The sequence below is a fragment of the Dendropsophus ebraccatus genome, chromosome 8, assembly GCF_027789765.1.
Source record: "Dendropsophus ebraccatus isolate aDenEbr1 chromosome 8, aDenEbr1.pat, whole genome shotgun sequence".
Taxonomy (NCBI): Eukaryota; Metazoa; Chordata; class Amphibia; order Anura; family Hylidae; genus Dendropsophus; species Dendropsophus ebraccatus.
This window is the reverse complement of record NC_091461.1, coordinates 115,247,792-115,258,890: the sequence shown is the minus strand read 5'-3', so window position 1 is coordinate 115,258,890 and position 11,099 is coordinate 115,247,792.

Here is an 11,099-nt window from a genome sequence, read left to right as displayed (position 1 = left end):
CACGGGAGGGAGAGAGGTGAGCGGCACGGGAGGGAAGCTTGTCAGCGGCACAGGAGGGAGACTGGTGAGCGGCATGGGAAGGAGAGAGGTGAGAGGCACGGGAGGGAGACTGGTGAGCGGCATGGGATGGAGAGAGGTGTGTAACCACCTGTACCTTAGCCCCTCTGGACAGCCGGAAAAAGAAATCCCCGAGGTCTGGTCATCGATCCATAACTTTTTTATTCAGGGTGCTGGTACAAACAATGCTCACAAGGCTGTTACATTCACCCAGCGTCCACCTGTTGTCCTGCGGACGTTTCGGAGGATAAGCTCCTCCTTCCTCATGCGCAAGGACGTAACGGGTGGGAGTTCAATATATGAGAAAAAGCATTAACTCTTTATATCACATACCATTTAACAATTCATTTTTGCAATTCATATATCACTCGCATGATCCTTTCTGAAGGAGAACCATATTCAAATACATTTATAGAAACACTCGAAAACTGCAAGTTTCATTCAGTCCTTTAGGACTCAATGTCTCAAGCTCTGTGATCCAATACACCTCTCGTTGGAGTAACCCTCTGCGGTTCTCCTCACTGCTGTTACTAACCTCAAGTTGTTCTATAACTTGCCACCTTAAGTCACAAATATTGTGTCTATATTCAAAGAAATGGTGTGCGACCGTAGTCTCGCCAAACTCACCCTTTCCTTCTTCTTTCTTGTCCTTTACTGCATTAAATCTTCTGATGGCCGATTTATGTTCGTTTAAACGAACCTTGATCTGTCTGCTAGTTTGACCAATATACCCCATGCCGCAAGGGCATTTAAGTAGATAGATCACATTAGTATCATTGCATGTATGAAAACCTTTAATTATGTATTTTTTGCCTTTCGTAGGGTGGGATAACTCACCACCTTTTATTATACTATTGCAATGTTGGCACTTCATGCATGCAAAGGTACCCTTCCTGGTGGCCGCCATGAATGTCATTTCGATGACCAGACCTCGGGGATTTCTTTTTCTTAAAGAGTCCGGAGATACAAAGGACGGCTGTCCAGAGGGGCTAAGGTACAGGTGGTTACACACCAAGGTTTTTCTTACTATTATTCCTGAGACGTTGAATGTGTGGGACGGAGTGGAGGTCCCGAAAGTGAGAATCCATTGGAAATATATATAGTGCGGTTTTGCTGTTTTCTATATGGAGAGAGGTGAGCAGCATGGGAGGGAGGCTGGTGAGCAGCATGGGAGGGAGGCTGGTAGCAGCTTGGGAGGGAGGCTGGTGAGCAGCATGGGAGGGAGGCTGGTGAGCAGCATGGGAGGGAGGCTGGTGAGCAGCTTGGGAGGGAGGCTGGTGAGCAGCATGGGAGGGAGGCTGGTAGCAGCTTGGGAGGGAGGCTGGTGAGAGGCGCAGGAGGGAGAGAGGTGAGTGACAGGGGAGGGAGACTGGTGAGCAGCATGGGTGGGAGGCTGGTGAGCAGCATGGGAGGGAGGCTGGTGAACAGCATGGGAGGGAGGCTGGTGAGAGGCGCAGGAGGGAGAGAGGTGAGTGGCAGGGGAGGGAGACTGGTGAGCGGCACAGGAGGGAGGGAGAAGTGAAGGCCACGGGCATTGATAAGAACAGCACAGGAAAATCATAGGGAGGGAGGGGGTAAGCAGCAGCAGGTGGTGATGGACAGCCTTGATTTCGGGGGCGCCTTACTTTTGTGGTGGGGTGCCTTATTTTCAGGGGCAGGGATTACTTTAGGTTACTTGGTAGATTAGTTGTGGTGTCTTATTTTAGGAGGATGCCTTATTTTTGGGGACACACAGTACTACCACTACTCCTCCTACTGCTGCTGCTACTCCTACTATTACCACTACCACTACTACCACTACTCCTACTATTGCTGCTACTAGCCCTACATGGAATAACTACTGTATAAAATATTGAATCGTTTAGGGTGTTTACTAATTTTCGGGGCAATGGGGGACACTTTTAATTCAGATTAAATTTATTCATATTGAAACACCCTTGCAGCTGATTCTTTTCAGAACCCGTCAGATCAGAAACATATTTGGGGCTATTCACTCATCTCTATTAAAGTAATTTTTTGTTGCTCTGACATCAGACCCTCTTCCTCTTTGCCCCAATAGGCTTTTTTTCTTTAAACAGTCCAGGACGCATTTCCATACATGCCCTAACACCGAGCACACAAAGTAACCAAATCTCCATACGTGAAAGTGACTCATAAAGTAACGTCCATTACAACAATCCAAACATGTGCAGTACACAAAAGAAGGGGGGGGGGGTTGCTTTGGCGCTTTCTTTCAAACATGGAAGACTCATTTTGTCTTATTTTTGCCAAAGATAAACACACGCCAGGGACAGTGATGGACAAGATGGATGATTCTCCCATTTCTTAAAGTGTTCCTGCTGCTGTAATTTACAGACAGTTTATCATGTGCACTAAAGTGGTGTCTCACCCACAAGATAAATCAAGGAAAGCAGAGAGCAGCCAGGCGGAACAATCTGACTTTGAAAGGAGGGAAGTCATTCCGTCGTCTTTCTGCACGTCCCAGTTAGGTGGATTGACTTGTACCTACTAATTACTGCTGGAACAATATGTGGTTGGTGAAAATTGAAAGGTAACCTTAATATAAACTGTTGATAAATGGGACACCTTACAGCTGTGTGTGACAGATAAGTACAAGGGAAGGGACAAGATAAGGCGGCCAAAAACAATTTTCTCTCGTGATTATCTTTTTTTTTTTTCCCCTTTAGCCATCAGCAACTGATTGTTTTATATATATGATGATTCGAGACATAGGCAGAGGTTGAGGCTTCTCCTAACCAATACCAAGACGAAGGAAATGACTGGAAGCTACGCAATAACACTAATAGCTTTGTATTAGGAGCAATCTCAGACCCGGCTCTGACAGTCCGAGGAAGACAACAACTAAATATTGCCTCTATAACTAGAGAGCAAATACAAATAAAGAATCTGTGGAAAGTTAAACATGTAGCTCAGGTTTTCCAGGTTTTATGGAGCTGTGATGCAGGATCCATAGAAAGCTGTGTAGTCTACTGCACTACACCCTCCCAAGCCTCCACTCATGCCGAGGTGTATGATAGTATTCTGCTTAACTAAGGGCACAGTATGGCTCCATAGTGCCAAAGGTATCCATACACTTTCAATAGTTGTCAGCCAAGCATTCATGCAGTAGACAGCTCACTCTCGAGACCTCCCCATACTCATGTAAGACATGAGACAGAAGCCAACCTTCTGTCCTCTGTAGGGGGAGGGGTACGTCAGGCAGACAGATCTTTTAGTGGATTATCTCTCCCAAAATAATAGGATGGGGTAGTTAAAATCCAACATGTCCAACTCTCCTTCATGAACAACTCACCTTCATGCCGAACTTTCTTTCATGCCCAACTCAACATGAATAACTCTCCTTTTTGCCCAACTCAACATACCCAACTCTTTATCATGCCAAATTCAACATGCCCATCTCTTCTTCATGCTCAACTCAACATGCCTATCTGCAACCAGTTTTATGAGCCCTACAGAATCGGTGGGTTTAGTTGACTTTTGATTAAAGTGTATGGGCACTTTTAGACTTCATATAGAGTTAAGGAAATCTACAATGAATGTGCTTATACACATTAAATAACTTTTGACCAAACAATCACTTAAGCCCCTATTGCACGGGACGATAAGCAGGAGCAAGGGAACGCTAACCTGTCAGATTAGGGAACGCTAACCTGTCGCTTGCTCCTCGTTTCCTGCTCGCTGCCGGTGCTAGTTAAATTGTCCGGGCAGCCCATAGAAGATAGCGGCGGTCTGCTACCGCTGCTCCTATTACACGGAACGACGGCAGCAGATCGTTGTTTGGTCTACCAACATGTTGAAAGACATTAAAAGACTTCGATCAGCCAACATTGGCTGATCATTGCCTTTTATTACATGAAGCGATTATTGTAATAATAATAATAATAATAATAATAATAATAATAAATTTATGAGAATTTTTTTTTATTTTCCCATTTTTTATTTCTGATATACTATAGAAGCATAGTATCAAAAGAGATGTTGGCAAATGGTAGACAGGTATATGACACATACAAAAACTCTATATATCTCCAATTTTTGTTTTTTTTCCTGTCAAATTTCATAAGAACATATGGAATGTGAACAATAGACAAGATAAGGATGAAATTCATTAAAATTCATCTAAAAGACAAGTAAAAATGTAATACAAAGTTCCCTTTTGTTACGTGACCCCCGACGTGTATTAGTTAAGCTTGGCTCTTCCTATATAAAGACAATAGAGCGTATAATTCCGGAGTCCGCTGCCGCCGAACAAAGAATTAGAATCGGACCCCTGGGGATCTAATGCAATCTAACATGTCCAGGAGCATTTTTTAATAACCAAGGATTTTTTTTATTATTATTCTAAGGATATAACAAAAAAATTATATGTCATTATCTGTACTTTTGTCAGCAATTACTATATTTAATACATCGGCAGAATGTCTTATTTTCCCCACAGGTAACTTCAGTCCAAGGAGCTTTTTGCATTTTGCAACACAAAAGAAAAAAACAACAATTAACGTCACCGGTTCCCACCTAAAACCATTTAAGAGCCATAAAACCAGTGTTTAGTCATGTGAATGTCACAAATTATTGAATCAAAAATAATTAGAATAATGGGCAAGAATGCCAAGGTATAGTTTTTTTTTATTTCCTGGGGTTGATCTGAGCTGTAATTTCTGTAAAAAAGTACAAAAAAAAAAAAAAAAAAAAGTTTTGTAAAAGTTGGGAAAAAACTGATATGCGGGGCTGTAAGGATTTCGAGAGATGTGACATTTGTGATATGTTATAAAGGGGCTGTCATTGCTTTATAAAGGTGGAGAACACCCACCGCTCGGTATACAGACAGATAGTAACATGAAATCACTCACATTTGTAAAGCCAAGTAGTAAATTAATCTGTCGGAGAACAACTAAAGCCGTGACGACTTAATGAATACTTTAATTATTAGAGTACATGGTATCGAGAGTTGATCATATAGTTTAATAGAACATCGAGTAACGATAGGGAGACTTTCTAACAATGAACCCTGGGTAATTTATGCAAATAAACTTTTCTATTCATTATTCCCAACTGGAGGATGCATCTTCAATCATCTTGACTTTGAATCCTTAACCCTTCTCTGCATATCTGGCCTCATGCGGGGATATAGCGTCAATATAATTTCTGCTTGTCTATTAAAGGAGGAGGAAATATCCTTACTAGTTAGCAGGATGTAAACTTCAGTGGGTGAATGTTTCCCCCTAATCTAAGAAGACTAGACAATACTGTCTATAGGAATAACGTATTTCCAAGAGTTGTCAACCAAGCACTCATTTAGTCGACAGCTACCTCTCCCGATCCGCACCTACACATGTATTCTGAATGGAGCAAAAGCTGCTGCCAAACCCTACTGAAAGGATCAGGTGTATTGAAACCCAACATTCTCTCCTGACGTGTAAGCAGGGAGGGTCAAAATCCACCATATACATTAGATTTTCAGCCAAATTCCAGCAAAATAAGTAGATTGGTCCACTTTAATGGCCAGGTTAAAATAGATATAGATTTAGGTGGGAGAGAGGAAGCCTCTTCATACTAGGTGACTAAAGGAAGGTCTCCGTCTCCATAGCCTCCGCTGACTTTGGCAGGTTCAGCTAACTGTCTAAAGTAATGTTTCTCATAGTTCAACCATCAGCCATCATTTGAGGATATCCCATACAAAGAAACACCTGTGGTGATACCTGACATACTATAATTATTTTATCTGCAAAATAAAATCCTCAAAACATCACCTGCTGATATTCCTTGAGGATTGGAGTTGAGAAACACGGGTCTAAAGTGGATGGTGGCCTCCCAATAATGTTGAAGGAGAGAAGGATTGGGCATGTTGGTTCTTAGCTGCTCAACCTTTTTGTTCTCAGACAGATAAGCCAATGCCAGAGCTATCTGTTGGTCCCTATTCTTTCTACATAGACAACACATAAAAATTCGGCTGTGACAAACGTTAATGTATATGGGGAGGTCAGGAGACCTTTGTTTGACCAAGAGCAATTGAAAGTCTACAGCCACCTTAAGACCCTAGGGTCATGACAATGAGGGTACAATATGGAACAGGGCTGGACATTGCATTGCAACCTGCCTAGCTCCAATTCTGTATCAAGGTACAAGAAGTTCCATATGTGGTATCAGCAGAAGCATGCTACAGACACGACATATACCACAGTATTGTCTTGCGGCAGTATACACGGTGACAGTAATTATATTAGCTCCATGTTTGGAATCCATGTGATACAGGTCCCAAATACTGCCGGGTGTTGGAGATCAAGTTCATGAAGACTTACAAATTGTGTTCTTAAGGCAGAGGCGACCATAGTTTAAAGGGATTGTACCATCATCATAAATAATTTCTGTAAGCCCTACATGGACCGCATAGATGTTACGATCTTAAATTAACCACAGATAGTAATGTCTCATGGACACAGCCCAGCCATGTGTATGGAGGCTGTGCAGATTTTGCATGCTATTGAGCAGGCTTCCCTCAAAGCAATGATTCTATGGGAGAATATCTCCATGTTTACACAGTCAGATGGAGAATGAAGCCATTTTTCATATGGAATCCAACGTTGGTGTACACAGGTACTGTATAATTTATGCACCTATATAGAAGCCCTACTATATAGTTATCTATATGAGCCCTGATATAGTTAGAACGGGCTAACATTGACTTGTATGAACTTATATCTGTGTATATCTGGCTAAACATCCATAACTCACCTTGTTGTTGTACACAGTGGTGGGCTTCAGCCTCTGGCCAGAAGCTATAAGAGCATGATGGAAGTTGTAACTGAGGTTGGAGACCACTATCCTATGGCATAGATGAGAGGTCTCAAATCTGGTGCCTGGTTAGCCAAAGCATGATGGGAACTGTAGTTTTCCATAAGCAGTGTCACAGACGATTCCGTTCCCCCGGCGATAACACGACCCAAGTAGCACCATGTCCTGGTGTCAGGGCTGGTGCATCGATAACTGGTTGTTACCAGCCACTTACCCTATATTAAACTGGACTCTTCCTGAGTCCTTAGCTAAATCTTTAGTGACAATGTCTGTTGATAAAGAATTCCTAAATCTGTTCTTGTCATACTGTGTATCAGACCCCTTTCCCTCGTTCCTGACTTTGTTTGCCTGCCGCCATCCCTACGATTCTGTACTACACTACACCTTGGCCTCCTTTGCAAGCTACCGGCGCCAGGGGTAGGGACTACAGATTAGCGAGCTGCCCTTCCGAACACAGACTTGTTCTAAACTTTGCTAAGTTCAGACAGGTTCGGCAAGAGCAGCCACACGTCTCGAAAACCAAAAGTTATTCTCACCTGTCCACCGGTGGTGTCTTGTTGCTCTCTGGTCCTGCCCTTTCGTCTTCTCTGGTGAAGGTCCACTCCGCCAATCAAAGGCTGACTGGGACGGGACAGCTCTGCGGCCTGTGATTGGTCAAGCGCTCTGTAACTTTTGTCTCTAGAGGGACAGCCCGCTCAGCCAATCACAGGCTGTGGTGCTTTCCTGTCCCAGTGAGCCTATGATTGGCTGAGTGGGCTGTCATTCCTGAAACAAGAGTTACAAACCACTCAGCCAAGTTCGCTCATCTCTAGTAGCTACCTGAGGCTTGCCTGCCTCTGCAAGCCCATCCTGGTTTGGGGTGAACTCTGATGAAGACCAGAGGCCCCTTGGGCTCCGCTCCCTAGTACGGCTTACACCACCACCTGCAGTGTCTCCAAGGATCCACGATCTTAGGTCATTGAAAGCTGGAGGGCCACTGGTTTGAGACCCCTGGCATAGACCCTCACAATTCTTCTCAAAACCCAAACTGACTTATTATATTACAAAGTTTCATTACTCTCTCCGTACTAAAGGGAATTCTAAATCCAGGACAACTCTTTTAATATTCTCTTTCGGTATATAATGTTATTATAAGGATATTATTCATTGGATTATTGCAGCGCTAAATGTGAAAAAAGGAAACACTTTATACGAGTATCCGATATTAATTAAATCAGAAACAATTGTAATGAAATCATTCAGCCATGTATTTCACATTAGACAGATCATTCCTATAGGTAATAGTGGTGGCTATAATAGGAAACACGGCCGGTGGAGGAGAATCGTTCACTATCGGGAAATATAAAGCAATCCCAATGTCCATTTCACTTCGGACTTTTTGACAAGAGTTCTTTATCATATTTTCCATGTCGGTTGCAGTTCTGCTCTTTCTTCTACGTATATCTCTTTATTTAACAGTTAAATGGAGTACGGAGAGCACATGGCTGGAGGCGAGGACAGACCTGCCTCTAGGCGCCATTTATGTATTCATCATTTTTTATTCCAATATGAATCATCTCTTCTCTGTATTTTCTGATCCTGGAAATCCTAATGTGGTTAATAGATAGTAGTATAGGTCACACAGGAAAAAAAGCAATGACTACAGGCTGCAGAAATGTAAACTCCAGAGTCCCCAATACCCTTACTACTGGTGTCCATAATGGAAGATGACTTTTGGACCCCATAATGGATGGCTGTGGGACCCCCTGAAACACAATGGCCAAATGCATCAGCTACATCAGCACCCCCTACAGACGGGGAACCTTCAGCTATCCAGCAAAACTACAATTTCTATCATACCTGGACAGCCAAGTCATGATGGATATTGTAGTTTTGCAACAGCTGGAGGGCCAAAGGTTCCCCATACCTTTCTACAGCTATGGTTGTAATGGTCTGAAAAGGAAAAGACTATATAAAATTTCAGTTGTTTTTTAAAGATTGGTCCAACATCCTATAAGAATGCTCAGTTCTGGGCAGAATGGTGGCACAAGGGTTGGCACCATAGCCGTACAACTTTGGGGTTCATGGTTGTAATACAAATGAGGGCAACATCTGATTGAGTTGGGCTTCCCATAAAGTTATTCCTAGAGTGTGATTTTTGGAAATATGAGCCCCGTTGAGGGGCAGGGACTGATGTGAATATGTTGAAGCAAAATAGGATATGGCCAATAAAAGAAACACCCAAAACTAAATTTCAGCAGGGTGATATTGGTTTAGGCACTTATTGGATTGGCTCAAGCCCTTCGTTCTCCTCATCTTTTAGTATCCAGTTAGGGGCCCATTCCACAGAGCCATAATCGCCCAAATCGATTATCGCTCCGTGGAATAGAGAGAACGATCAGCCAGTGATTGTGTCATCGGCTGATCGTTCATTTAGGTTCAAACCTAAAATCATCATTCCCCACCCGCGCATCGCTACGTGGAATAGCGGTACACGGCAGGCAACCTACGATTTGAAAATATCATACTTTACCTCGCCAGGCTGCAGGTCTTCTCCTTCTCCTGGTCCCTTGCGGCAGCATCAGCTTCGGAGCGGCCTGTCTGAGCTGACAGACCGCTCAACCAATCACTGGCTGTGACCGCCGTGGCCAGTGATTGGCTGAGCGGTCTGTCAGTTTAGACAGGCCGCTCCGAAGCTGCTGCGGCGCGGGATCGGGAGAAGGAGAACACCTGTAGCCTGGTGAGGTAAAGTATGAAACAAGGGCTGCAAGGACATCGGTACATCTCACTAGATGTTGCCCTTCTCTGCAATCTGCTGTTCACTGCCTGTTGTTGGGGCAAATCTGTCTTGAGTAACAGCTAGAAAAGAACAGAACAAAGGAAGGGAGGGGTGCTTAGCATGTGCTATGTGCAGGAGAGATTGTGCATGTTATTTGTACCTGCAAACCCACCGTTTTTTTATCATCCCCTCAATCAAACACTGACAGATGTTGCGATGTTGTGGCGATAGGGGTCGACCATGATGGAAAATCATTGAAAGAGATAAGCCACAGCGACACTTCCCCTTCCCCTAGAGAACACAGCAACGTTCAGCTGTGGATGGGGAAAACAGGCGGACGACAGGCAACAGAACAAAGGCGAACGGAGGCCTTTTAGTCTGGTTTGGCAAAACCATCAATTCCCATCTTCCCTGGGTAGCCAAAGCTTTAGCTGTCAAGGCATGATGGGAATTGTTGTTTTGCAACAACTGGAGGCCCACAAGTTTGACACCTGTGCTCAAAGTCCTCCAGGGACTGTATTTAAGTTGAGTCCAGTCATATGAGACCTCAAAGAGTCATAACTGACTTCTCTGGGCAATCGGAGAAGGTCGAAAGGAATACGTCAAGACGTAAAATGTTAAAACCCAATTAGTTAGATCTGGACTTAGGCAAATTGTCCCTCGAATTTGAACTTGATTGGTCACCTCTCTACCCCCAGCGATGGGACCACAGCTACCAGAGCTATAGCATTTACAGCTCTCCATCCTGAGCCTGTGCCGGCATTCTCCATCCACTTTTATAAGAAGCACAATGTTACTACTTATAGTCTTAGGGAACATTGAATTACAAACGAAAGCATTTGAAAGATTAAATCCTAAAGGATAAATACTTTGTTTTTCAGTCCACTTAATTCATGTCTGTGACTATCCCCAACCTCCCATATACTGCCCTCTCTGCAGAATCAGCAAACACATGGTCTGTATTAACTTTATCCTCGGCAGCCAGAGAAATCCCAAATAACAACTCCTCAATATTAACCCAAGTCAAAGCTGGCTTTCTGCGGCCTGCTTTCCTGGACTTGGAAAGAACAAAGAGAGGGGTTTTTTTTTATGTTTTTTTTTTTTTTTTTTTTTTTGCAGAAATAAGCTGATTTCTGAAGGATGGATATAATTGAGTTTCAAGCTTCATCCAAATATCAAGGGAGAGGTGAATTCTGGGTCCCGAACATAACTCCATAAACTACCAATGGATGAAATGTATCCCACACAAAGCAGTTTATGGAAATGCCGTTCTCCGGGACTCGCAGGTAGCTGCCGCATTCAATTGCTCCAAATCCTCTTTTCGGAGACTTGGATGAAATGATTTTTCCATAGAAAGTGAGTGGAGGGGCTTTTGTGTGTACGAGAGTCAGATTTCTGGTTTATACACGGGATGAATCTTGTAACATAGCGTAATATGCGTTACAGTAATCAGGGAAACTGAGCCGGTGCC